General features: G+C 38.7%; 1 protein-coding gene and 1 pseudogene across 1 annotated transcript in view; both read right to left on the bottom strand.

Annotated features, from left to right (window-relative positions):
• Positions 1–23585, bottom strand: part of LOC120297838 (netrin receptor DCC-like) — a gene marked incomplete at its 3' end in the record, with an annotated part of 141200 nt that overhangs the window by 104813 nt on the left and 12802 nt on the right. The gene's annotated exons all lie outside the window — the stretch shown is intronic.
• LOC120297822 lies at positions 13504–13913 on the bottom strand (annotated as a pseudogene).

The raw sequence follows: 23585 nt of genomic DNA, 5'->3' as shown, positions 1-23585 counted from the left end.
CTTGCCAGCCAAAGATTTGGCAATACACACAACACAGCAAGTATTTGAGGATGATTATGGATCTTGTCAAAACTATTTCACAGTAGGATTATAGCAGAGCTGATTTTTTTTTTTCTGGATGATTTTAATGAAAAGTCAGATTCTCTGACAACATTATAATAATGTTTCCACTTTTGTCTGCAGCCCCAAGCATCTGCTTTTTCTTGCTTGCTTTTATTAGTTCCAGTGTGTCTTCCCAAACTCTAATCTGTTCTTTGATGTTCTTTTTTTGTTCCTCCCTCCCAGTAAAGCTTTTTCCTTTGGCATACACATGATTTTCTAACACATCATTATAACCATGGCATGTCAATCAAAGATCAAAGATTCACATTGTTCACTTGTCTGGGGAAAAACAGCAGTTGATACCTGATCTGTAACATCTAGGAGGGCATTGCAAAAATTATCACAGCTAAATGTCAGAGTAATCAGCTTCTGGTATAGATACCAAGCAGGAAGAAATAGAATATAGATACTGTACTTTCCGGCGTATAAGACGACTTTCAAAAGTGTTGAAATTGGCGCCGAAGTCAGGGGTCATCTTACACGCCAAGTCGTCTTATACACCGGAAATAACGGTAGTTTCCAGCATATAAGATGACTTTCTAGGCATGCGACTCAGCGCCGAAGTCAGGGGTCGTCTTATACACCGGATCACCTTATACACCGGAAAATACGGTAGTCCTCAACTTGCAAGTTTGTTTAGTGACTGTTCGAAGTTACAACAGCACTGGAAAAAAGTGACTTATGACCATTTTTCACACTTATGACTTATTGCAACATCCCCATGGTCACGTGATACTTGATAACTAACTCACATTTATGATGGTTGCAGTGTCCTGGGGTCATGTGATCACCTTTTGGGACCTTCAAGGAAAATCAATGGGGAAACGAGATTCACTCACCAATTGTATTACTAACTTAACAACTGCATTGATTCACTTCACAACTATGGCAAGAAAAGCCGTAAAATGGGGCAAAAGTCACTTAACAAATTTCTCACTTAGCAGCACAAATTTTGGGCTCAATTTGTGGTCATAAATTGAGGATTACCTGTACATATATGGATGAAGGAATATCATCCAGTATTGATGGGTGATTATTGAGAACTTCATAAACCATACATAGATTGTTGCTCAAATCAAAATTATATGAGATGCGGACAATATTTTGCAATTATCCCTAAATATGAAATTTGAAAGTAACATTATAAGGATAACATGGTAACATTAGAAACCTGGGCCAGATGATGTTAGCTTGTGTATCAGAAGTAATGTCTAGCCATTATGACTAGAAATCATTGATAACTTTATGATCCATGCATTTGCCCAATTTATCTAATTTCTGTTTAATTTGTTCAGCCTTGTGGCTCTCACTATAGCGTGAGGTTGTGAATCCCCTGATTTACATTTGTTCTCTGTAAAGATAATAACATTTTTGTGGCCATTTCAACTCTTCTGGAAAGAATACAAAAAAGAACAATACACGCGATTAGGGGCCTACAGACAAAATTTATGAAGAACAGTTACAGGAATTGGGAATGTCTAGTTCAGTGAAAAGGCATTGTCCACTATCTAAGGCATTGTCATAAATAAAAGGGGGTGAGGGGGTCAACCTGTTTACCATAGTGTTGGAAAACAGTTTTCATGTATTTTGTGCAACAATTACAGCCAATTAGTTCATGGCAAGGTTTATAGGTTTGCCTCTATGTTATATACTCTATATCTTTCTGTTCTGAGTAGAATTTCCTGCTTCCTGCTTCAGTCAAGGAGAAAGGCCCATATGGACAGTGTACTTTGTTTTGTAGGGCTATATATACAAAATTTCTAACACAAAGCACCTGAAGGCAGGACAAGAAGCAATGGCTGGAAACCAATCAAGGAGAGAAGCAACCTAGAACTAAGGAGAAATTTCCTGACAGTTAGAACAATTAACCAGTGGAATGGCTTCAGAAGCAGTTGTGGATACTGGAGGCTTTCAAGAAGAGACTGGCAGCCATTTGTTTGGAATGGTATAGGATCTCCTAAATGTGCAGAGGGTTGGACTAGAAGACCTCCAAGGCCTCTTCCAACTTTTTTTGTTACACTGCTGTGATGACGGAACGATTCCAAATATAGTCACATCATATAAAAGCGTTATGATATTTGCATTTCTATGTTCTGATTTTTTTTAAAATGTTATCTTTTTGACATTTTCATAGCAGCCGCACAGATCCCAAATCCCATCCTCTACTGTGCAGGAAATGTCTCTTTAAATCATTTCCTCTCAGACTGCAATCATTGTACAAAATACCATTTTTTCCCCAAAGTACATCAATGAAGTTCTATTTAATGCCCATTTAGTTTTAACCATCTAAAATAACTTTAGGGCTTTTGGGTGCTCTTTTCGGCAGTCTCTGGTAGCTACCTCTCCCTGGTGTTTGCTGACTCTCATACTTCTCGTTGGGAGAGGGAGCTGACGAAGAAACTCCACTTGCTAGGTTTTATGGGGGATGCTCTGGGAGATTATGGTCTCAAGGACGCCCAGTTTAGGGTAGTCCAACGGCTTGTGGACATAGATTTGCAATACTTAAGAGCCAGAGCCAACAAAACCTGCTCCCCTTTGATCTTTAGCCATTCTAATAATTATGGATTGAGGATGGCCTCTTATTTCTATACTCTAACCATCCTCAAGTATAGAAGAGTCTTTTCCCTAGTCCGTTTCAATGTTTTACCCTCAGCACTACTCGACGGGCGATTCAAGAGGCTCCTGTTTAGTGAGCGACTATGCCCCTGTGATAGGGCTGAAGTTGAAACTGTGGAGCATGTCTTATCATACTGCCCTATGTATAACACAGCCAGAATTAAATTATTGTCTCTCCTTGGAATTGATCCCTCTGGTTCTAATGTTAGTAATTTGGTCTTATATTGTCTAGGGGATGGCTCCTATATTACTTCTCAGGTTTCTAATTTTTTTTTTAAGAGCTGTAACTATTAGAGGAGAGCCTTGTAATTCCCTTTAGCCAAGGCTTCCAGTGTTAATTGTTTGTGATTATATTTTTCTTGTGTTTTCTTTTGTTGCACTTGCATTTTGGTCTGTGACCGCAAAAAAATTATATATATATATATATATATATATATATATATATATATATATATATATATATATATATATAACTTTAGAGCCCTTGTAAATTCAAGCAGCCTGCTGCTACATCTTAAGTTCAGAACTTCAATGAACAACTTAAAAAAAAACACAGCAGTGTTTTCAACCTTGACAACTTTAAGCTATATGGACTTCAACTCCCAGAATTTGCCAGCCAGCATGAATCCTGGGAGTTGAAGTCCATATAGCTTAAAATTGCCAACTTTGAGAAACACTGCATTACACATTGTTGGAAGAACCACTGCATAATCTTTTCTTTTTATAGTGACATTTTATTCCTAGTCTCTATTTTCTGTTCTTTTGAAATGCTCCAATCGAAAGAGAATCTTTCCTCTTATTCCACAGCCACAGAGACCTTTGGTGGCCAGGAGCTGTGTCAAAAACTTTGGCAAGGTCATAGAAGCAGTATCAGTTGAAATATAATTTAACAGATTAGCCAGGATTTCTCAACCTTGGCAACTTTAAGATGTGAGGATTTCAACTCCCAGAATTCCTCAGCCAGCATGGCTGGCTAGGGAATTCTGGGAATTTAAGTTCACACATCTTTAAGGTGCTAAGGCTAAAAAACAGAGGCTTAGAGCAGGGGTCTTCAAATTTGGCCCTTTTATGACTGGTGGACTTCAGCTCTCAGAATTCCTCAGCCAGCCTGGTTTAGAGAGAATTTGAAGGATAGGGATGAATAAATAAATCTAACTCCAATCTGTAGTCAACCATATTCATTTTAGTGCAATGTCCAGAAGTGTCTGCAGAATTGAAAGCAGCATAACAGCACAAACTCTGCCCCTTTAATATACATCAATATACATATGAATTGTCATAACACACTTAAAAAAGGAGTGGATCATGGATTGATCACATGATCTGAAACTTCATTATTTGGTCATTGCCCACCACTGATGCTTTTGGATATGTCAAAACTTATCTTACATGAATACAAAATTTTAAAAAATATTATTTGTAAATGTTATTCCTTTTTTTTTCTTTGACCTTGCTCATTTTTGGATTTGACTCTGATAATAAGTAGTGTATGACCCTTACCGCTTTTCTAGAGACAATTCAATCATTGACCCACTAAAAGCCTTCCCACCTCTTAAATATTTTAAGATTTGACTCAGATTGTATTTTAAACAAATCAGCATTATCCACAGTTCCCTCCTCTGAGTAATACACTTAGGGCTATAGAGTGTTATCCTTTAACGTTTGCATGTCAGAAAATTGTTCATACAAAATATATTTGAAATGGTTTTTTTTTTACACTGATATTTCTAAATATGTTAGAAATGAATCCTTTATAGAAAAGAGAGTGCAAAGAACTTGTATATTCAGAAGTCTTAATAAGCATCTGAGAACTCCTTTCTTGGTCACTAATATCCAGGTCATCTCTTATCTGGACTATGGCAATGGGGGATACCCTGGAAAAGGCTTCTGCTGCTACAGAATTTGACCACATGAGTAATTTTGGGCGCCCCACAGATTTGAAGGCATGTAACATCTCTGCTGTGGGAGCTGCACTGGTTGCCATTATGCTTTCAGGTGCAATTCAAGGTGTTGGGGATGACCTTTAAATTGTTACATGGTATGGGACTAAGTTACCTGAAGAATCATCTTCTCCTCATTATATTGGCTCATCCCATCTGAGTTGGCATGGAAGGTATGTTACTGAGCCCATCAGTTAAAGAATTCTGATTGGCAGGTTCCAGGGAGAGAGCTTTCTCTTCTTATCCCCACATTTTGGAATATCCTCCTCCCAGATATGAGGCTGGGCCACATTTCCTGGCCTTTCTGATGAGTTTGAAGACCTATCTCTACTATCATGGACCTCAAAGAAGAAAACACAACCTTGTATATGATTTTTATGTTTTGATCTTATGCCACCCACTCAGTGAATGAGACAGGAGCTAGCAATAGCCCTTTGACTTAAACACTGCTTCATAACACTTTACAGCCTTCTCTAAGCTGTTTACAGAGTCAGCGTATTTTCCCCAACAATCTGGTCCTCATTTTATTGACCTTGGAAAGATGGGACGCTGAGTCAACCTTGAGCCTGAAGAGATTCGAACTGCCAAACTGCTGGCAGCTGGCAGTAAGCAGAAGTAGACTGTAGTACTGCATTCTAACCACTGCACCACCACAGTGTTGTGTGTGTGTGTGTGTGTAGATAGATAGATAGATAGATAGATAGATAGATAGATAGATAGATAGATAGATAGATAGATAGATAGATAGATAGATAGATAGATGGCTTTTTTTGTCATAGAATGCCCAGAACGGAGTTCCGGCACCTTTTTTGGATGGAACCTTGTAGGGTAGGCAAGGCGGGTTGTATGACGTGTGTGAGTTCCGGCACCTTTATTTTTTACCAAAAAAAAGCACTGGATAGATAGATAAATAGATAGATAGATAGATAGATAGATAGATAGATAGATAGATAGATAGACAGATGGACGATGGATGGACAGACAGACAGATAGATGGATAGATGATAGATAATAGATGAGAGAAAGAGAGAGAAAAAGAAAGAGAAAGAAAGAGAGAGAGATGTTCTGTGAAGAAATATCTTGAAAAAGATTGCTGTTTTTCTATAGCTACTAGCGTAGATGCAAAATCAGGATAATATCGAGGAATACATGGCACAATATGGACTGGAAATGTATTGATCAATCCAGTTATAAAGGTTTTGCATCCTCTAAAATGATGTAGAAAGCCAGCAGTAGAATGATTAAGGTGCTGGACTAGGAGTGGGGGGACCCATACTTCGTCCTCTCTTAGCATGGAAGCTGGCTGGTTGAATTTGGCCCAATCACTCTTTCAGCCCTAAAGAGGAAAGCTGAATTCTGTTCCAGAAGAAAGAAGCTAGTGACAGACCACTTCTGCAGGGTTGCCAGGGAAACTACGTTGACATTTACATGTAGTTGCCAGAAGTCAAGATTGAAGACACACATACAGAGAGACAGACAGACAGACAGACAGAAACACACACACACACACATTTTTCATGTAGCTAGAAAAACGGTGGAAGACTCCTCCTCCCTTTGCCCAAATTTGCTGGGAGAATTTATATTTTCCACATTCATAATGCATTATATACGCTAGATTCGTCCCATGGATTTGTTTTCCCCAAACAACCTTTTCTTACAGTGTTTGAACTTGAAGAACTAAGCATGGTCTGATTGATTTGCATCTGAATGGGAAACCACCAGAACATTTTGCAAAATAAATAAATAAAATCCCAGAAGAAAGTACTGGAAAATCATTTCCAAATTGTCATATTGCCGAGAACCGTATCTCCATAAAATTACCAAATCTGAATTCAATTTGAAGCAGACTTTTATTTGTTTAAATTGTTTACAATCTGGTAAACTTCAACATAATCTCAAGCAATTATTTTTCATGTGTTATTTTTAATGAACAAGGGTTTTAAAAGATTTTGAAAGATTTAAAAGATTTTTAAAGAGAGAAGCAGAGAGTTGAAATATTCTGTGAGCTGAACCTCTTTATGAAACACTCTTCAGATCTTTACTTTATCTATTGTCAAGTGCATTTTTTCTGCTTCCTCAATACAATTTTCCCTATCAACCATGGATGCCCTATTTTTAATAGTAGCAATAAAAACATTTAATAGCCTTTTTCCTCACTCTTTTTTGTTCAAGATGCAATAATGTATAGCAAAATTCAGTTCACTAGTATTGCTATTTAATTTTAAGCATATAAAGGGGCCCAGTATAGATTTTAGAGCTAACATTCCTCATTCAATGTTGTCCTGTTTCTTCAACCAAAACTTCCCCCATACTCTCATATCAATAACAGAGGAAGCATTTGATACTTCAATTTTCTTCAAATATGAACATATTTTTAAAAAAGGATGTCTTAGGTTTACAATTGTTCTGAAATTCTCCTAGAATTATTCTGGAGATCCAAAATATCTAGCCTAAACTGTAATTGATGCATTTGTAAATCTATTTTTATATCTGTGAAAACTATAAATGTACATACACATTTTCCAAAAAAAGTTACAATTTTTTTCATTACATTTGAGTGTGTTCTGCTTCATCCACCCCATTATTAAATTACTTCTCTGCATTACAGCACAAATTATAAAAAAAGGAAACCAGTCAAGAGAGTAGCAAAATGACACCATTTGGCAACAGATTGGTTTCCTTTAATATAGCAGTCAATTTAAATTGGTGGTCTTGTTGTTTGCTCCTCCTGATGTAATATTCTATTTGTCATTAGTTTATATTTGTATTTACATCATAAAGTGCCAGCTGAAAGATAGATAAAACATTCTGAGCAAATGAATCAAGCAATGCAATCAACAGAATACCTTTTTATATCTATTGAAAAAATGTTAGCATTTTTGTTTTGTTTTTTCAGTTGCTTTACAAATTCTGAAATGAATTTAAAAATGCATACAAAACAAGAAGAGTAACTTAGTTATTTTAAGTTTGCACATCCATGAGGTAGTAATTGAAACCATTATTTTATTGAATTTGATTTATTCACACTCAATTGTCTCTAGAAAGGAAGCCCACTCAGCTACTGAAAAGGAAGCTTCTTACATTTTTCTGAAATGCAACTTTACAAAGAAGTAGTTTTCTCCACACAAAGAACAGGCCAGCTTGGGAGATATGAACTCGAGATATTGAAATATTATAGATTTAAAATTATCCAAAGTATAAGGAAAATCTAAGCTCTTCCTGATCTGCATAGATATCAGATCTGGAAAAATCCTGAAAATCACTAGATAGTAGATACAGAAAACTCTGACTTTTGCAGCTGAATTCCTACAACACAAATGTTATCACAATGTTGGGATATTTTATAAAACCTATTGACTGTACTAAGTTAGACAAAAGCTGAGTTAAACAGCACACTATATTCCAGACTTTAATAAAGCTTCGTTCGTGTAGCACGTTCTGCCCAAATTGCAACATGATTTTGTGGCTTAGGAGCCGATATATGTTTCAGGTTTTGACAATGACCAAGTTCCCAGATTTCACACTGAATTCTCAAACCACCCAATTCCTTTTTAGCAAGTCTAATGTGTTGTCTGCATTAAGCCACTATGTTATGTATAAGCAGAGCCAAGGGGATAAAAGAAATCTGCTTAAACTGTCCCCATCTATACAAAGGGTTTCAGCAGTTTCATGAAATAGAAAATACCCCCCCTTTTTTTTTTGCCTAAACAAGATTACAGGACTATTTAATTCTGTTTACAATTTACAAATATCAAACTAGCCTTTCTCTCAATGGACACCAGAGTGTTTCAAGACAGCAATTAAAAATAATTTTACATAATATTATATAATCAGATCAACAATACTTGAAAAGATGGAACTTTTGAGGGTATGACACACAGTAGATCAGGGTTTCCCCAGCTGCAATGTATGGCTTTGAAAGCTGGACCATAAGAAAGGCTGAGCGCAAAAGAATTGAGGCCTTTGAACTTTGGTGCTGGAGAAGACTCCTGTGAGTCCCCTGGACTGCAAGGTGATCAAACCGGTCAGTCCTAGAGGAGATCAACCCTGACTTCTCTTTAGAAGGCCAGATCCTAAAGATGAAACTCAAGCACTTTGGCCCCCTAATGAGAAGGAAGGACTCACTGGAGAAGAACCTAATGCTAGGAAAGATTGAAGGCAATAAAAGAAGGGGACAACAGAGAATGAGGTGGCTGGCTGGAAGCAGTAGGCTTGAGCTTAAATGGACTCCAGAAGATGGTAGAGGACAGGAAGGCCTGGAGGAACGATGGGTCGGACACAACTTCGCAACTAACAACAACAAGAGGATCTGTTTTGTGTCTCAGGGCAGATGTGACATAATTTGAAGGTGGGTAGGGGAAAGCACTGAACTTTTCTCCTTGTCACGGACTGATTGCCATGAAGCATTATAGTGGGGAATGTCTGTGGAGATTCTCAGTCATCCAGGTCAGACTCGTCTCAAAGGTACTTTTTCAAAAGGCAACTGGTGTGTGTGGGGGAGGAGGCAATGGAAAGATTATGTTTCTTAGCAATCATCTGGTTGTTGGTACTTTCCTTGAGAACTCTTGGGGGTTTACCTTTGCCCTCAGGGTCCACCTGAATCAAAGTGCAATTGGTGGTGGAATCTTTTTGGAACTGCTGCAAGGGCTGCATTGTAGAATGTGGATAGATGAAGTCTTATTCCCCCCCCCAATTTAGAGAGGGCCTCTTTTGCTCCTCTTTCAAGCCAATGATCCTCTCTCTCCTCTCTATCTCTATCCTCTTAATCTCCATCAAAGTCCACAGTTTGGATAGGGAGGATCATTGAATCCTCTCCAAGGAATCTGATGGATCTTGTCAGTTATCAGAGGGAAGATTCCCAAAGATCAACCTAACAGCTCGTCTGAGATTTTGTTTGCCCAATGGGAAAAAGGATGCTGGAACAGGTTGCTCTGGAGGGGCCTTTCCCAGTCTGCAGATCCACCACAGCACCTACTTTTAGAGATGGGCTCAGAGAGATGAAATGGTAAAGGAGATGTCTAGTGCACAGAAGGAGACATGACGGATCTTGAGTTTGACTGGACACTGGTATGAGTGGAAACTGGAGACTGCATAGTGAGAATTCAAGGGGCAAAAAATGAAATACATTGCCACTCTTATTGCATCTCCCAAATGCCACCTAGCAATACTTTTTAAGGTGACATTTGTTTTCTTTTAAAGAAGGACATTCGGCCATTCTAGCCCAGAGAAGAAACCATGAGTACTAAGTATAAGGTTACAGAAACAGAATCTGAAAGCACATCTCCCTTCCTTTACTTTTACTTTTCAGAAAACTAGGGAGGGTGTCTTCTAAGATGCTTCCCACTTCCCTTTTCCTTCTGTTGGCTCAGATATCTTTTGCATGTCTAGGCGGGTTCTTTTCCTCCTGTCTCCCAAGGTTATTCTCACCTACCATTTAAGTTCCCCTATGGAAGGTTTCTGTAGAGAGTTTTTACAGCATTTGGCACTTGATGGCTGGGGCATTCTGGGAGTTGAAATCTGCAGAATTTAAAGTGGTCAAATTTGAAAAACATTACTTTATTCCACTGAACTCCTGAAGGTCTCACCAAGTATTAATCACTACAATTCTGAATGTGATTAAGACTCACCTAAAATAACTAAACTAGATCCTATTCTCTCTTCCTCTTTTGCCTCTTATAAAAGCAACAGTTTGAACACATTCCTTTTTCATGATCTAATTCAGGAAGGTAAACCAAAGTATTCCTTCAGCATCCTTGTGTACCACAAGTCAGCACAACTGCCTTCAACTCAATTAGTCAATTAGTTTACGGATATTTCAGAACATAAAACAAGTCTATACTTTATTTTGTCTTTGTGGGGGGAAAAAATCTTGCTTTTATTTTCACTCACAGTAGAGATAAACATGTGTTTTAGAAATATTCTTGTTCCTTGTAAATAAACCATTCTTATGTTCATTACAGCACATTCTTATCCTTAGTACCTGAGTTCCATAAACAGAATAATCACCTTTCAGCCACCCCAAATAATTTGTTTGCTTATACCTATAATTTCAGGCTTCTTTGTTTTAGAATTTATTTTGAATACCCACCAGGAAAATTGCCAATTTTAAAAAGGTTGTTAGATCATTTGTGTGCTGCATGTCATTTTATTGTTCTATTTTGCACTATTGAATGCACTATTTTCACAGTGCCTTTGAAAAGGAACATATTTTCCAAAATATGTTCAAAACAAAAATGTTTACCAGCACCTGGATTTCCTACCTCTCATTTTTATTTCATGTTTAGGAATTTAGGTCAATGGATTTGTATTAGAAGAGGAAGACTGTATTTTGGAGAATAGAAGGAAAAATCTATATTTTGATCCAAAGAGACCTCTGCAGATGAATCTTGCTAGAATACCAATTACAAAAGTTAAATAGTTGCACAATATCTTTCTGGCCAAATATCAGAGTTTGCTCTAACTTCTCTCAATACCTTCTGTGCATCAATTCACATACTGTATGTAGTTGATATTCATAAGCTGCACAGATATTTGTATGCTTTTTTCCTGTAACAGAATAACAGAGTTGGAAGGGAGCTTGGAGGTCTTCTAGTTCAACCCCCTGCTCAGGCAAGAAACTCTATACCTTTTCAGGCAAATGGTTGTCCAATCTCTTCTTAAAAATTTCCATTGTTGGAACATTCACAACTTCTAGAGGCAGGTTGTTCTCACTGTTAGGAAATTTCTCCTTAGTTCTAGGTTGGTTCTCTCCTTGGTTAGTTTCCATCCATTGCTTCTTGTCCTGCCTTCAGGTGCTTTGGAGAATAGGTTGACTCCCTCTTCCTTGTGGCAGCCCCTGAGATATTGGAACATTGCTATCATGTCAGCCCTAGTCTTCTTTTAATTAAACTAGACATACCCAATTCCAGCAACCATTCTTTATGTTTTAGCCTCCAGTCCCCTGATCATCTTTGTTGCTCTTCTCTGTACTCTTTCTAGAGTCTCAACATCATTTTTACATTGTGGCGACCAAAACTGGGTACAGTATTCCAAGTGTGGCCTTACCAAGGCGTTATAAAGTGGTATTAATACTTCACATGATCTTGATTCTAAACTTCTGTTGATGCAGCCTATTATTATTTTGGCTTTTTTGGCAGCTGCAGCACACTGCTGGTTCATATTTAAGTGATTGTCCATTAGGACTCCAAGACCTCTCTCACAGTTACTACTATTGAGCCAGGTACCACCTATACTTTACCTATGAACTTGTTTTTTCTTGCCTAAATGTAGAACCTTACTTTTTCACCACTGAATTTTATGTTGTTAGAATTTCATTTTCTACTTTTAACAGATGCATTTTTATAAACATACTTCCTAGAGTGTTTGCAATTTATATAATAAAAGCTTGTTTTTGTGTGTGCTGTCTAATCAATGTGCTTTTCTGCATATTAAAAATATATATATAAAGTAAATTGAAAGCTATTCTGAAAACTGTAAACCTTGGTATCTACGGGCATTTTGGATTGTTTTCAGTAAGCCAGATTGATTCTGATCTTTCTAAATTTCTCATTCATCCCTAATCCTGCCTGGCATGATTGCAAGAACTTTGAAAAGCAAGAACAAAAGCCTTCCAAGGAACAGCTGGACATTCCCAACTGACAGCTATTCCATATGCCAGGCTGAAAGGCAAGGAGAGCACCAACTGCTGTCAAGAAGCTGATCCAGAAGTTGGCATTTTACACTGCTTGTAACAGAGCTCAGTAGCCTTGATTGCCTACAGGGAAATAAAGCCTCTGTATTTCCAATGGCTTATGGAGCTTCAGAAGACAGGCATGCAAGTTGCATTCGTTCTATAACAAATTCTTTTGGAAACATCTGACCTTCTGAGAGCAATTATAGCTTCTTTCGTTACACTTAAGAATCACCATCTGCACTGGCTGTTTTTTAAAATCTGTAATTTACTCTGATTAATTGTTGAGAAATCTGGCTTTACTCCCCAAGTACCCTGGATTTGTAAGCAGAAGACCTGGAAAAGAGAGGGAGAAGACGCTTTCCAGCTAAAGCCAAAGAATGGATCATCTTCATTAAGAAAATCTCCAGTAATCTACTGAAATTTGTAAAGATGTTTCAATTGAACAGGAATCTTCTTCTCCCTTACTTATAATTCTGCAATAATACAGAAAAAACAAGCTACTTTGTCAGTTCTTTCAAAATGCCTTTTTCTTTTGTGTGAAAACAGGAATCTCAAAATGTACATCACAATTCAGTTCTGGGAAATGATGGACAAAGGGAGAAAATCTGCATTGTTCACTCTCTGGACTCATCTGCATCTAAATAAAATAAAATTGTATTTCTTCCAAAGTGGATCTTTTTTCATTCATATACTGTACACATTTATGTATTTGGCTTTCTCGACTACCCATTTCTATTTGTAATTTTTGATCTAAGAAATGTTTCACAAAATTCAGAGGTGAAGTCTGAAAGATCAGTGTGTTCAAATTTCATATGAACTTTGGTTAGTTTAACCTTAAAGAGCAGACCCAGTGAGATTTTCCCTTGGTCATGCTTCCAACCATGGATACATTTTAATCAATACAAAGCTTTGACTAATTAAATGATTAAGCCTTGTTGCTACCCAAATCCTTGAGAATCATGAAATTGAGTTGTTTATAGCAACAACAATGAGATGTTTATGCAAAAGGCAAAATAATTTAAGAGTATTTATTCACTTGCCCCCAGTGAACAGGGAAGATTTGGTTAACAGGTGAGCTTCCCCTCTCTCGCACATAACCCTCAGCTTAGTGTACACATTAGACTAAACACAGGGGAAGAGAGGAAGAGCATGTAGTAGTGTACATTGGTTTTGTCACATGGCAAAGAGAATGAGGAATGTTACCATCAAGTAGAAGAGCCCCATGGCTTCGGAGAGTGCAAAACCCAGGATGGCATAGGAGAAGAGCTGCTGCTTGGGGGGGGGGGATTTTTGGCATAGCCAAACACTGTTTCAATGCCAGCACCAGAGCCAGCTACACCCACAGTCTCAGCACCAGCGCCAATAAACTTGGTGGCAGTATCAGTGTCCCTGGACACTGCACTTGTTTGGAACTGCTAGTGCAGCAGCGTCAAGACTTCATGTTGAGCACCTGAAAGGCAGCAGGGCTTCTCCATCCTAATCTGAGGTCTGTTCAGCCCAGAAGCAGAGAGAGGTCTGCACAAAACTGTAGAACTGTTCTTCACCAGGGTGGAGGCAGAAATCAACATTGCACAAATGTACATATTCAGAGTTGTGGGGAACAACCACATTCAACAACTGCTGCTCAAGAGAAGAGAGCGTGAAGGCAATTTAAGAGTAGATTGCTATGCGGTTTAGAATAGCTGTTACAAATAAAAACTCCCTTTTTATGATGGTGACGCACAGACATTATTTTCCTAGTCAATTACTAGGCAGGAAGAAAAAAGTGAAATGAAATGTGAATAATTACAAAAAAAAAGTGTTTAAGGAAGATTCTGACTTTTTTGACAAAAGCTAAAGAGGCAGTCTTTCAGGTCATATCTTAGAATATGTATTCCATTAAAAAATCACACCTATTTGTGGATTTTGTATAGCAATATCATAGCCTTAGTTTCAGCAGGAAAAAAAAAATCTGGAGTATAAAAATGGTTATATCACAACAGGAATCTCTACTTCACTAAGACAGATGAAAGTGAAATAGTCCTTAGAAATGGATTTAATTGTATTCTCAGGAAGAGTACAATAAATGGTTCTTCATTGTAGGGTTATTGGCCTCCTTGTATCCTTGGTTTACAGTTTGTTTGTTTTTAATCATGATACAGAGAAATCTTGCTGAAAGAACTACTAAAGTGTGAAAAATAAAGTAAAGCTTGACAAGATAGCTTTTGGGCAGTATTTGTACCTGGTTAATAGTTCTATTTCTCATGAAAGAGAAAAAAATTCAACAACAGGTTGTTTTTTTTTCCCCTGTTCATTGCAGTTACAGAAGGGATAATCCAAGCAATTGCATCTTAAGTGTCAATTGTTTCTTTAAATTGTACACTGTGATTGTCCAAATGGTCTGCAAACTTTCTGGCTTTGCAATCAGTATCTCTGTTATTAGAAGATTTTCAGTTGTGTAGAACAAGTATAAACACTGACCATTTTTGGAAAGTTCTTATCTGCAGATGACTGAGGAACATGCGGAAGTTGAGAATGGAGCTAGCTTGCATGACCGAATTCACCGTCTGCTTCCCGTAATGGACTTTACCTGTTCAATTTATTTTCGTTAAATCATTTTCTTAGCACATGGCTAAGAGTCTTGGCAAGAGAAGGGAAAGTACAAACAAAGTAATGTTTAGATAAATAGATCAGCACAATAGACTTGGAAATTAATGATGCATTGTTTGCTGTTCCTCTTATAGAGACAATATGGAAGACCATTGTTATTTCAAGGAGTTTAGTGACATGTTTTGATTCCTCCTTCATATTCACAAAATGTTAGGAGCTCATTCTGAGCTAAGCTGTTTGTTTTTCACTTTTGCTTTCTAAATAAAGGAGAAAGGGAAGGCTGAATAAAGGAATAAAGGAAGGCTGAATAAAGGGGAAGCTGCAAAACTTCTCTCATGTGTGAAAGTCTCAGACTTTTAAATGATATCAATGGAGATTCTCAGTCATCCAGGTCATGGTTGTCCCAAAGGTGCTTTTTCAAAAGGCAGCTGGACTTAGTCCCTTTCTACTAATTTGTCAATGGAAGTGAAAGTTGAACTTTGAAGAACTTGGACTGGAGGCTAAAACCTATGAAGAATGATTACAGGAATTGGTTATGTCTAATTTAATGAAAAGAAGTAGTGGGAGTGACATGATAGCAGTGTTCCAATGTTTGAGGGGTTGTCACAAACAAGAGGGGGTCAACCTATTTTCCAAAGGACCTGAAGGGAGGGCAAGAAGCAATGGATGGAAATTAACCAAGGAGAGAAACAACCTAGAACTAAGGAGGAATTTCCTGACAGTGAGAACAATTAATCAGTGGAATGACTTGCCTCCATAAGTTGTGGGTGCTCCATCACTGGAAGTTTTTAAGAAGTGATTGGGCAGTCATTTGTCTGAAATGGTATAGGATTTCCTGCTTGAGCAAGGGGTTGTACTAGAAGACTCCAAAGTCCCTTATATTCTGAATAGAAAGAGTACAAACACTTTTGAACCTTGATGTGGGAGAAGTCTCTTGAAAATAGCATAGATAGCCAGGAAAACAAGCCAAATGAATCAATCCAAAGTTTTCATTCAAGACACAAATGACCAGGTTCCTATTATCCTATTTCAGACACATAATGCATAAACCTAATTCTCCTATTATTCTGGGAAAGGTGGAAGGAAAAAGACAACCAGCAGCAAGATTGACTCAATTACATTGGTCATGGATACACAGTTGGAAGACCTGAAGGACCACATTAGGGACAGATTGTCTTGGAGAAAGCCTATCCATGTGATCACTAGGAGTCAATATTGACTGGATGGCATGCAGTGCATCAATCAATTTCTTTGTCTTCCCACATTGATGCTGTCCACATTTATATCCTGTGATTGCAAATTCCAGAGGTTAACTGTGCACTCTGTGTCAAAATACTTTCTTTTATCTGTCCTGCTGTTTTCAGTTTCATTGGCTATTATAGAAGGAGAATGATTTTTTTTCCACACCTGGTACAACTTCAGATATTCCTACCAATTCTCATTTTCTTATTTGCCTTTCTTCTCAGCTACTGAATCTCAAATTTAATTGCCTTTTCCTCCAGAATCAATTGTTCCTAAATACTAGAAATTCATGAGTAATACCATCTCAGTACAGTTGGCTTGGAAGCAGAAAGATATTAAGGGCAAAAATAGGCAGCCTGGTTAATGGCTGTCAGCTTCTCTTAACAACTAGAGGGACCAGTTCTTCTGGAGGGATCTCCAGAAGTTGTGGATGATCCATCAATAGAAATTTTTAAGATGTTGGACAACTATTTATCTAGAATGATATATGGTCTCCTGTTGAGCAGGGGATTGGACTAGAAGATTACCAAAGTCCCTCCCAACTCTGTGGTTCAGTCAACAACAAAGGATACTGCCCATATAACTTTTGTAAACACCTTGTCCGAAAAAATAGTCAGATTCTGCCACCACCTCAGATTACTACTTTATAATTTACATTAGATTTTGTTTGTTTCTAGTCTAAAATTGGGCAGGGAATTATACTATCTAAACTTGAGCTGAGAGAATTTTGGAGGTGACAGAAAAAGAGATGACTTGGGTCCCAGATAGTCTGTGCCAGGGCAAAAGTTCAAAATCCTCTCAGGTAGGAATGGTATTACAGTAGTCCTTGACTTATGACTAATCACTTAGCGACTGGTTGAAATTTCAATGGACCTTTCCAGGACTATGTACAACCTAGAGGTAAAGTTCTGATGAAGTTCTATCTTCCTCCTGCAATCATATGATCACATCTTTGACTAAAAAAGAGTGCAGAGAAGAGCAACAAAGATAAACAGGGGACTGAAAGCTAAAACATACAAAAAACAGTTACAGGAATTGGGTAAGTCTAGTTTAATGAAAAGAAAGACTAGGGGAGACATGATAGTAGTATTCCAACGTCTAAGGGGCTATCATAAAGAAGAGAGAGTCAAGCTATTCTCCAAAGCACTTGAAGACAGGACAAGAAGCAATGGATGGAATCTAATCAAGGAGAGAATCAACCTAGAACTAAGGAGAAATTTTCTGACTGTTGCAACAATTAATTGGTGGAATGACTTGCCTCCAGAGGTTGTGCATGCTCCAACCCTGGAGGTTTTTAAGAGAGATTGGAAAACCATTTGTCTGGAATGGTATAGGGTCTCTTGCTTGAGCAGGAGATTGGATGAAAAAACCTCTAAGGTCCCTTCCAACCCTGTTATTGTGTTATTCTGTTATACTGGGGACTTGGCAATTGGCCCACATTTATTGCTGTTTGCAGTATCCTGCAATTTACAGCATTTTTTTTTTTTTGCAGATTATGGATTCATTTAATGACCATCATCTTCACTTAACAATCACGATGATTCCTTTAACAAACACCACAAAGAAGTTTGCAAAATCAGGTATGGTCACCTGATGACCTGCTTAATGACCAACATGACTTACAAGCATAATTCCAGGCTCAATTACAGTCATAAATTGAAGACTACCTGTATAACAGACTAGAATGGGATTGTATACATTTCCTGCCCTGGTCATTTAAGCCAAATGAGCATCCATCATAACCTAAATTCTATTCTTGGTTCTGCACAGCAGTTATTTCTATAAGGGACAAATACAATTTAAGAGCAAAGACATATTTAAAATCAAATTTGTCATCTTGCAGAATCAATACTTTTATTTTTGATATCCCATTATTTTATACCTTTCTGGGAAATCCCATGTTATCCATCCAAATGGCAAGACGCTAATGCTTGTAACTTTACTTTTGAACAGTGAATAGAATTCAGGTAGAAAGGTCATGCCATTATCCAGAAGGTTAAGCTGAAAGTAGGAAAGCAGGTAAAATTAGTTTCACCTTTCAACTTTCCACTGGCAATTGCCTGTAGTTCTTTTCTTCCTTTTCTTTTTAATGAGACTGAATTCTGAAATTCCCCAACACCACCATGCAGTGGCTTTCAACAGTAACAAACCAGGTCTCATTACTGTGAGACAATTTTAAGCATTGTCTTGCTTAAAATGATGGAAGCTTATGATCAGTCCTGATGGAGATGCAGAATCTGGGTAGTTTTACAATTCCTGGAAAAAAATATATATATTGTGGCATGGGAAGAAAGATCATTTGTGCTAAAACATTCCTTTTTACTGGGTTAGCAGAAAATTTAAGTGGGTAGATCTCAATAAATAGAATGTTCCTTTTTTGCCTTGCAAACATAGAATTTGATGATTGTGCTATCACTAATATGGAAGAATTAGCAGTAAAATGCTGACTTTAAAATACAGAAGATGAGTTTCTTCTGATGAGATCTCTATTGCTTCTCCTTTGCACTGTAGTCTCCAAGTTTAATATTTCCACTGCTTCTTAAGTAACAATTTTAAAAATAGCTCCTTTCTTATTTTCAACAAAATACTGTTTAAGTGGGTTCAAACTATAAACAAATAAATTAGAATAAAATTAAAAAGTGATTAAATATGCTCCTCCAATGGTGAAGCAAACAAATGCATAATGTAAGACTGATTTAAAATATTTTTTCCATCTCTGTATTTCATTCTAAATCTTGGAAGAAAGAGCTTTCAAATTAACTATAAATTGAGGAATGGTTCTTAAACTGCATTCCTTATCATTTGTAATTTAGAAAGCTAGATACAATGTTATATATTATGAAATGATGCTTAAAAATCATTGGTCCATAGCAGAATCTTACCTGCATATAAATTATAATTATATTACAGCATATATTAATGTAAACTGCATACAAAATCATGCTTCATGGGGCTCATTGTATACAGCAACAAATATTAATCTTTGCTGTTTTTTAAAAAAATGGTTTGTCAGTGAAACACACACACACACACACAAGTTAGTAAGAATACAGCTATTAATATCAGATTTAGAATGAACTGAAAAATGGAGCTGAAACTCTATAGCATATATTGATTAGCCTTTTTCTAAAAGCCAAAACATGATATCCTAGAGTTTCTGACTAGGAAAGAATCCAATATATCTGGAGGGTACCAGGTTCATCTTGACTGCTTTATATGTTGTGTGAGCCTGCTGCTATTTCATATGTGTTAAATAATACCATGTAATAAAGAAGCAGAGAAATCAGAGAAAGTATATATAAGGAGGGCAAAAGGAAGACCATTTTGGTCAGCTACATAAAATGTACACCATTTACACAGCCAACTCCAAAGTTAAGGCTAACGATGAGTCAGGATAGATTTTTTGCAAACTTTGTGGCTTTGTGCTTGGTCTATGTTCTGTCCCAGCCTATGTGAGTCCTTGTTATGCTCACAAGGAGAAACTCTTCTTCCAAGAAACAGGCAAGAGCTGCAAGAAAAAAAAAAACCCAACCTTTTTTATTCTCACAGACCTGAGTCAATGTCCAAGGCAAACAAACACAGTTCACAGAAACTCAATCCTCAACACGAACAGTTGCCTTTGGCAACCAACACCTCCCACACCTTCCCTTTTATAATGCAGACAAAGCATGGCTTCCTAATGCCTTTTCCTTTTCCTTTGGAGCCGCCCCATTGCATTCCTCTATTCTACTCGCTTCTTTTGCTTGCGCCTTCGTGGATCCTGGATGTTTTCCAACTGTTCTTCATCATTGTCCAACTCAGGCTCCCAGCACAGCTGTGTCTGAGCCTGAGCACGAGTGGAGGGACCAGGCTCCTGACCGACTTTAAGTCTTGGAGCTCCTCAGAGCCTTCCTTTGACTCTAATGTCACTCCAGGCCCCTCCTCCTCATCTGATTCCTCAGACTCAGCTGCCGTATCTGTTGAGTCCTTCGTGGAAGGCAAGACACGAGAAGCAGTTGTAGTTCTCAGTTTTCTTTATTCTGTGTTCAGCTTCCAAGTAGATGGCTTCAGCAGCTCCCAAAACCTCCCAGCTTCTTATATAGGCATTTCCCGGGTCAATGCGATACTTTTCCCGCGCCAGCACCCGCGCATGCGCACAGCGCTGGCGACAGCCTGTCTGGTCCCGGGCAGCTTTGCACCTGCCCGGGACTGCCTGCAAACGCCCTGAGCCGTTTGCAAGGCTCGGGACATAACAGTATCCACGGCTGGTGAGGAATCACAACAGTCTAGTTGCTTGCCTTCTGCTTTTTACATCTTGCCAGTTACAGTAAACTGCACAAGAAATACACACTCCAACTTTCATGGTACAGGTAGCCCTTGACTTATGATCACAACTGATCCCAAAGTTTTATTGTTCAGCAAGAGACTTGTTAAGTGAGTTTTGACCCACTTTTTAAGTGAATCGTCGCAGTTGTTAAAGTTAGTAATGTGCTTATTAAGTGAATCTGGTTTCCCCATTGATTTTGCTTGTCAGAAGTTTGCAAAAGGAGATCACCTGACCTTGGGACACTGCAACCATCATAAATATGAGCCACTGGCTCATGAAAAAGGTCATAAGTTACTTGTTCAGTGCTGTTACAATTTTGGTCACTAAATGAATGATTGTAAGCCAAGGACTACTTGTATTCTAGATCATGTTATCAGTTTTCAGCATTTGGAATTTGACTGCGGATCTGAGAGACACAGGTGTGGCTCATGTTTGAGTGTCTATGGAGTCTCAGTCAGCCAGGTCACATCTGTCCCAAAGGTGCTTACTCTTTTGCTTCATTTCACAAAGACGCTGCCAGTAAGTGACTTTACACTTAGGCCAAACTATCACCTAACCTTCTACTGGGAGTGAGATTTTGAAGTCTCTCCATTTCAACTTCAAGGTAGCCAAACTTGAAAGACTGAGGCTAATCTTGGCTGCCTCTCAAATGTAGTATTATCCATTCAGGAATAATGTAAGCATTTAGAAAAGTTATTAAATGAGCTAATCATATAAGCAGTCCTTGACTTACAACCACAACTGAACCCAACATTTCCATTGCTAAGCAGGACAGCTGATAAATGAATTTTACCCCATTTTATGACCTTTTTTGCCCCAGTTAAGCAAATCACTGCAGGTCGTTAAGTGAATCTGGCTTCCCATATTGACTTTGCTTGTTGGAAGCTGCTGAGAATGTTACAAATGATGACCAAATGACCCCAGGATAGTGCAATTGTCAAAAGTACATTCCAGTTGTCAAGCACTTGGTTTTTTATTACGTGACAATGAGAATGCTGTAACATCCTCTAAACTCCACTAAAGACCTAGCCTGGTAATTAAATGTTCAGGAACCAATCCAGAAGCTTGGAGAATGAACCTTCACCCTCAATGCTGTAACACTCACAAGTAGAACTGGTTGTAAGTTATTTTTTTTCAAGTGCCATTGTAACTTTGAATGATTGCTAAACCAACAATTGTAAGTCAGGGATTACCTGTACACAGAGGGTATACTTGAATCTAAAGCAAGGGCCCCCAACTCCTAATCCATGGACCGCTACCTGGCCATGGCATGCCAGCAACTGGTCCACACAAACAAGCAAAGCCCCATCCATGGAGTGTAGGCAGCACACAAAATCATGCACTCTCCGGTCCGTGAAAAAACGTTTCTCCACAGAACTGGTCCCTGGTGCCCAAAAGGTTGGGGACCTCTGATCTAAAGAGAAAAATACCCTCAATCTCAGATTAGGTTCTGGGAATTTTCTGGACAGAACAGAAATAGTTTTTCATTACCATCTCCCCCTCTTTGTAAAACCTCTTAATCTCACCTTCCCCAGGATTTCCAAGGTCTGAGGAGGTGAAATAAGGATTTCAGTTTTTCTTGCATTTTATGTCTTTTCAGTTCTCAAGTTCTTTCCATCTTGTTTATGAAGACATTTGAAAGCCTCAGTGTATTTGATACTTGAGCAAATTAAAATCTTCACCCTCTACAACCTCTGCACATCAGCCATGTATCTCCAGCTCCTCCTTCAAGAGAGGAGTGTCATAGGAGAAGACGTTGTCAAGAAGATGAATTCTCCAGCAACCACCCCCATAAATATATCACAGTCTGAAAAAAAATGTGTCCTTGAATCTTTATGCGTGCGTTTTTGAAAGAAGCATTATTAAAAGTCCTTATCATCCTGGGGCTGGAAAATGTAGATCGATGAACATTTTATATGGGAAATCTTGGATGGTCTGTGTCTTCCTCTATCTCATGTTCTCTTCCAGAGGCCTGGGAGCTTGAGAGTTCTGTGCAGGGTCTTAACTAGTACTGCATTCTTCTGGATAGAGAGTTATGATGTCGATCTTTGGATCTATTGGTGTCGCTCTCCCGATTTAGAGAGTCACAGCCAAAGTCATCCTACCACCACTGGGATCACTTTGGCCTTTACATTCCACATCCTTTCTAGTTCCTTCTTCAGGATCTGCTATCTCTCCAGTTTCTTATACTCTTTCTTCCTGATGTTGTTATCACTTGGCACTGCTACATCATTATCTCTGTCTTATGGTCAACAAGTCTGCTTGATTAGCCAGTACCTGTCTGGAACTGGAAATCCCATAAGATTTTAGCCCTCTTTTGTAGGATATCTCATCTGGACCTAGGAGGGTCTAGCCCAGTGGTGGTGAACCTATGGCACATGTGCTAGAGGCGGCACTTGGAGCCCTCTCTGTGGGTGCACATGCTGTTGCCCCAGCCTTGCCTCCCCTCATGACCCCCTCCTCACCAGCAGCCCCCCTGGAGCAGAGTCACCCTCGAGCATGGCCAACACAGAGCAGGGCAGCCAAGGACATGGCAGCCAGGCAGCGTAGACAAGACTCTGCCCTCATGCCCCATCCCACACAGTTTATGCTGCGGGGTGCGGGCAGAAGGCGTGGCCACCATGGTGTTGCTGGGCTGCCTAGGCAATCTGCGGTGGGCCCTGGAGGTGGTGAGTGGCCCTGTGGGTAGGTGGGGTATGGGATGTGGTGGGGGCGGATTAGGGGCAAGGCAGGGGATGGAGCGGGGGCAGGGCCAGTTTTTGGGCACTCGGTCGCTAAAAGGTTCACCATCACTGGTCTAGCCCATATTCTGTACAGATGGTCCAGCTACTTGATTGTGCTGTTCAATGTATGCTGTACCTGCCTGCATCTCCCACCCTGCCACTATGTGTTGGATTGTCTCTGAGGTTCTCTGCATAGTCTGCTCCTTGGGTCCTGTCAAGTGTGGTAAAGCCTGTTTTTATGGATCTGGTGTTTAGTGCTTGTTCTTATGCTGCTATGATCAGTATTTCAGTGCTAATACAATGAAAAATCTATATTACCTTGAGGTCTTTGGTGGAAAGATGGGATATATAAATATTAAATAAAATAAAACATAGCACATGGTTATAGCTCAAGG

The sequence above is a fragment of the Crotalus tigris genome, unplaced genomic scaffold (genome assembly GCF_016545835.1).
Source record: "Crotalus tigris isolate CLP2741 ecotype Arizona unplaced genomic scaffold, ASM1654583v1 scf7180000023713.2527936, whole genome shotgun sequence".
Taxonomy (NCBI): domain Eukaryota; kingdom Metazoa; phylum Chordata; class Lepidosauria; order Squamata; family Viperidae; genus Crotalus; species Crotalus tigris.
The sequence above is the reverse complement of the archived record's forward strand: the minus strand, read 5'-3'. Positions and strand labels throughout refer to the sequence as shown.